The following is a 6,152-nucleotide window of genomic DNA, read 5'->3' as shown; positions in this document are numbered from 1 at the left end:
GTCTGGCACACTGAATGTTGTGGCTTTCTTTTGCCCCTGACTTCCCACTTCTCCCCATGTACTTTGTTAATAATAATAAGCACCATCACCACCCATTGGGCGCTTATTCTGTGCCAGAAACAGTAGTGAGTGCTTCACTAGAATTAATCTCTCCACCTCCACCACCACCACCTTGCTCCAAGCTGCCTTCATCTTTCACCTGAACCATTGCAGAAGCTTCCTGACAGGCTTCCTTTCTTTTGTCTTTGTTGCCGTCACTCTTCTCTCAACAGAGCACCAGAAAGATAGTGTTAAAATGTGAGTTAGAGCATATTCTTCCCCACTGCTCCAGCATCCTCTCTTTTGACTCAGAGTAAAATTCAAAGTCTTTGCAATGGCGTATAGTACCCTAAGCAATCTGCCTCTGCACCTGCTGACATTGCTCTGACCCACCTCCTATCACTTGCTTGCTTCTCACTCTGATCCAGCCACACTGGCCTTGAGGCCTTTGCACATATGTTCTCTCTGCGAGATATCCCCATGGCTTGCTCCCTCACCTCCTTTATGTCTTTTTTTACTCTGATATCTCTTTCTCAGTGAGGAATTCCCTGGTCATCCTATTTAAAATTAAACACACACACACACATATGCACACACACACAATCACCCATGCACACTATTTATCTTCATAGCACTTATCACTATTAACATGTCATATACTTTACTTATTTATTTATTGACAGTCTCTCCCAACGAAGAATCCAAGCTCCATGAGTATAGAATTTTGGTCTGTTTTGTTTATTGATATATTCCTAGCACCTAGCACAGTGCCTGGCACATAATATGCTCAATATGTTTTTTTTTAATAAGTTAATGAATTCTCATATACCCTTAGATTTCAGCTAATTCCTGCTGTATAGGTGGGGAAACTGAAGGTGAAGGTTAAGCAGTTTTCCTGAGATCACCGGTTCCTCGGACCTCAGAGCTGCGTGCTTCTCCCCAACACACGCTCGCCTCATGATGCTGACCTGGTGCGTGCCCCTCTAGCCACCGCTCTGTGCATGCTCCACAGCCCACTCATCCTTCTGGTGGAGGACTTCAGAGTGTGCCAGCCTCCACAAAAGTAAGTTCAGCAAATTCCTAAGATACTAAGCTACCGTCAGGCAGAACTTCTGAAAATGGCAGCATCTCCTTCCCATCTGGGCCAGAAAAGCTCAAAAAGTATGGACTTTCCAAAGACCCTGGTGCAAACCGATTACAGTCATGGATAGGTCAACAGCAGGGTAAGATACTTTCCTACCAGGCAGAGTTGGGCAAAAACAAGTTAAATATTTTATTTTGATCTAGGATGGGGGAGTGAAGATGACAGCAAATAAAGACTGGACTTTAAGCATGTTTTCTGTTATGATCAGAAGGTTAAATTTTAATTCAATTGTAATTAGAGATGTAGAAAAGAAGAAAAGTGTTTTAAATGTTAGCTAGTGACCAGGTATAATGAAAAGTAAAGTTTTATTCAAGAATGAGGAACCATTGGTATTCATTTCTAAGGTTATTCGAAAAAAATTATGGTAAAATATACATAGCATTGGCTGGGTGTGGTGGCTCACACCTATAATGACAGCATTTTGGGATGCTGAGATGGGCGGATCACTTGAGGTCAGGAGTTCGAGACCAGCCTGGGCAACATGGTAAAACCTCTTCTCTACTAAAAATACAAAAATCGGCCAGATATGGTGGTGCACACTTGTAATCCTAGCTACTTGGGAGGCCGAGGCAGGAGAATTGTTTGAACTTGGTAGGCGGAGGTTGCAGTGAGCCAAGATTGTGCTACTGCACTCCAGCCTAGGTGACAGCAAGACTCCATCTCAAATATATGTATAATAAACTGTACCATCTTAACCATGTTTAAGTGTATAGTTTAGTAGTGTGAAGTATTTACATTGTGGTGCAATTGATTTCCAGAACTTTCTTCATCTTGCAAAACTAAACTCTATGCCCATTAAGTAACTCGTTTTTCCACCCCTGGCAACATCAATTCTAGTTTCTATTTCTATGCATTTGACCACTTTAGATACCTTGCATATGCAGACTCCTATGACATTTGTCTTTTTGTGACTGGCTCATCTCGCTCAGCATAATGGCCTTGAGCATCATGCATGCTGTAGCACAGGTACTCTTTGAAACCAGCTTTTGTGTACGCTTCATTTTATTGGGCAGGGTGTAAAGTTCAGAGGCTATTTTTAGAGTTTTTTATTTTCTGTTAAGTATTTTGTCTGCATTTGTGATATGTAAAAAGTAAGGCTTTGTTTATAACCATCCTTTTCAAACAGAAAGGCTTGCCACAGAACAATGCTTTTCTATTTAATTAAACCTTTCCATTAGAGTAAATTCATTTATTAAAACAATTAATCATCAATAAATAGAGAACAGCACTTACATAAGACACACAATGCAATGCGTGTTTTAGAGCAGTGGTCGTCAAACTGCCTCCAGGAGTCCTGGGTCCTCAGAGATGTGTCAGGGGCCGCCTGAGGAGGGGTATCATGGTGGGGGTTGAACTCCAACCTCACCCTCTCCTCTCAGCTTGAATCAGAGCAGCTCCAGTAAACATATCTCATATAGTGGGTCCTGCACAATATTTTATTTGAATAAAAAAGTGCCACGGTGCCACATTGTTTTGTCATTAGTGCTGTCCACCAACAATTCTGGTTCTTCCCGCTTCCAGGCATGTGGTAGCATTGTCCTTCCTGGCCTCTAATGGTTGGGTGGAGCCATGTGACCGATTTGGGGCAATGAGCACATCTCTCTGGTTTGGAACATTTAATTGCCAGTGCAGGACCATCCAGATCACCCTCACCCCTCTCTTTTTTGTTTTGCCGTGTTTACTGGCCTTGCTTCAAGTGGTGGCCACTCAGCCTAGGTCCCAGGATGAGGATGACAAACAAGGATGGCACAGAGCAGAGTGTTCAGACACCCTTAGACAGATATTCAGCATGAGTTAGAATAATCCTTTTCTGTTTTAACCTACTGAGATTAAGGGTTGATACATCGCTGCCGTATAATCTAGCCTATTGTGACTAATATACACCGCTTTTAAAAAGTGTGTGAAACACCCTTTTGGAGATGTGTAAGTGTTTATGTAGATTTGGGTGCCTCTTCCCTAATCTTTGACTCGTCTTAAACCTTGCTTAACTCAGTCTTGTTTTCCGTGGTCTTAGATTAGACTCGGATTTATTTATCTTCTCCTCCTCTTACATGCCTACCCCCCATGTTTGACTGGGACTCTTAGAAATTCTGGGAGTTTCACGGGATAGTTAATTTGTGTAGCTTTTCCACTGCTGTAGATTTAAACTTTTCCCAAGAAAGGAATCTTTTGATTGCCACAGGTTTTCTCATGTAGCAGATGCTGCTGAGTAATCCTTCTTCCCAGTCCTCTACTCCCACCTTGATTGTATACGTGAGGAAACCAATTACATTTCCATTTTTCCCCAGCATTGTGGTTGAGCCAGGGCTGGGAGAGACAGAGACAGACAGAGACAGAAAGGGGAGAAAGAATGAAGGGGAGGAGGAGAAGAAAGAGACAAGAAACATTGTTTGGCTGCTGGGTTATGCTGGGTTACGTCGCCGGTCTTTTCTTCTAATGATGGGCTCTTTTCTAAGTCAGTGTTTACCAAAGTTTAGTCCTGCTACATCAAAACAAAACAAAACAAAACAAAACAAAACAAAACAACAACAAAAAACTTGGTGAGCTTGTTAAAATGCAGGTTACTATTCAGCACCCACTGTGAATATCCAGCGAATATTCAGGTGGTTTCCACATATGCTAGAGTTAGACAAACATGGTTATAAATCATTCTGGGTTCCCGCTTTGATCATGGAGCATCAAAAACATTCTTTCCCTTTGTAACACTGAATGAGACCTTGTTTTTTTTTCAACTTAATCTCAGTATTTATATTACTTTCTGCTAAAAAAATGTTACAGTTACTTAATTCTCAGCCTGCTTCAGAATTCGCCTTTTCTTATATGTAAGCGGAATATATAAATATTTAGAAATATAAAATAATGTGAAATGTTTGTACTTTGTGTGCTTATCTTTTATATCCATTAAACTGTTACATTCTTTCTTTGAAGACAAAAACAAAACAAAACAAAAAAACACCTCAATAACTGATTGTGATAAAGCCAAGTGAGGGTAGGGTACCTGGTCCTGGGCCCCAGGATTGTCAGTGAGGCAAGTCAGTGGCAATTGACATGGATTATCAATTATGTGTCTAAAACTTGACATGTATTATTTCTTGTAAGCCTTGGAACTGACTGCCCTTTGAGGGAGGAATTATTGTCTTTACACAGAAAAGATCTAAGCTCAGAGAGGTAAAGTAACTTGCCCAAAACCACGCAGCTGGCAAGTATCAATGCCTGACTTATACCCCAAGGCAACTGGCCTTCAAAATCCATATTCTCTGCACCAAGCTGTACTGCCTCTGTGAGGGACTATCGGAGACAGACAAGGAGGAGGACTAGAATGGTGGAGGGAAAATTCAGGCAGAATGGGGATAATGTCCCAGAGAGCAACTCCACCAAACCAAATCATACCTAATTTGCAAGACGGACAGCAGGTTATAGCATGACAAACTTGGAAAGACTGCACTGCACGCCAGCATCTCCTCTGAAGATTTGCCTGGTCAGGGAAAAAAAGCCATGTTCAATATAGATGTTATTTCGTTTGGTCAAAGTAGGTCAGAGGGATTGGGCAGAGTGATAGGTGGTTCTTTATCAGGAGTTGTGTTTGACTGAGGAAATTAAACTCTGATGGAAAGAACACAATGAAGCCACAGTGTTGATGTCACCTGGGTAATATCAGGACTCTCTATTGAGGCAAGGACATTTACAGTTTCTATATGAAATGTCATCAGGACAGGTTGGCCAGTGGAGACTATCTTAGAAATAACTGCCTACATGCAAAAAAATTCTATGTGCAGCTGCATTTCTAATTCTATTCCTGCAGGAGTGGGAAGGGAAGAAAATAAGCTAGGAGGGTACATTCTCTTGTTCACCGTCATTATAAACAGAAGGTACACGTTCAGGTTTATTTTCCTGTTACCCACTGGAAAGCTCCCTGGACTTTTCATGGCAAGTGCTGGCTTCATGTGCCCCCACAACCAGCCTGACGCATAATTTTTATTAATGCAATTGGCCTTGAATGACACAGGTTTGAACTCTGCGAGTCCACTGAAATGCTATTTTGTTTTTCAATAAAAGTTACACGAATGTGCCTACCTCTCCTGCCTCCCCTTCCACCTCCTCCACTTCTCCCACCTCTGCCACCCCTGAGACAGCAAGAACAACCCCTCCTCTTCCCTCTCCTCCTCAGCCTACTCAACAAGGATAAAGACCTTTGTGATGATCCACTTCCACATAGTGAATAGTGAATATATTTTCTTTTTGTTATGATTTTCTTAACAGTTTCCTTCCTCTAGCTTGCTTTATGGAAAGAATACAATATATGATACATATAACACCTAAAAATATGTGTTAATTGACTGTTTATGTTATGGGTAAGGCTTCCAGTCAGCAGTAGGCTATTAGTAAAGTTTTGAGGGAGTCAAAAGTTATACCTGGATTTTCAGCTGCATTGGAGGTTGGCTCCCCAATCTCCATGTTGTTCAAGTGTCAACTCTTCCTTTCTTTGGATTTTAATTTAGTTGAGTGTAAAGTTCCTTTCTATGTCTATATCCTTTTCAACAATGGCATGCTGTGGGGACATAATAAATGCTTATTAAACATGATGTTTCTCTGTTGTGAGTTTTCTGTACTTATTATGAATTGTCATTGGAGGAGAAATGCTCTGCAATAATATGTGCCAACTTTTTAATAAAAACTGTTATATTGAGTATCTGCAAAGAGCTATTCCAGTGTAAGTTATTAGGATACCACAGCACTAATTTTTAGGAATTGATATATACTTATGTCGAGTGGCTTAAGAGCACCTGAGCTCCTGGAGCAGGTTGAATTGTAACTTAGACGTTTTGCTACTTGGTATGCAGGGATGCTTCTCCATTAGCTCCAAAAGCTTCTCATGGTGTGGTGGCTTTGCTGATTGAGTCATGTAGATCACTCAAATTCCTTGTGATGGTTTACACTTTAATCGTTCTCTCACGGTAATATAATGGTA

Source organism: Hylobates moloch, unplaced genomic scaffold (genome assembly GCF_009828535.3).
Source record: "Hylobates moloch isolate HMO894 unplaced genomic scaffold, HMol_V3 SCAFFOLD_3, whole genome shotgun sequence".
In the NCBI taxonomy this organism is placed as follows: domain Eukaryota; kingdom Metazoa; phylum Chordata; class Mammalia; order Primates; family Hylobatidae; genus Hylobates; species Hylobates moloch.
This window is presented reverse-complemented; position numbering follows the sequence as displayed.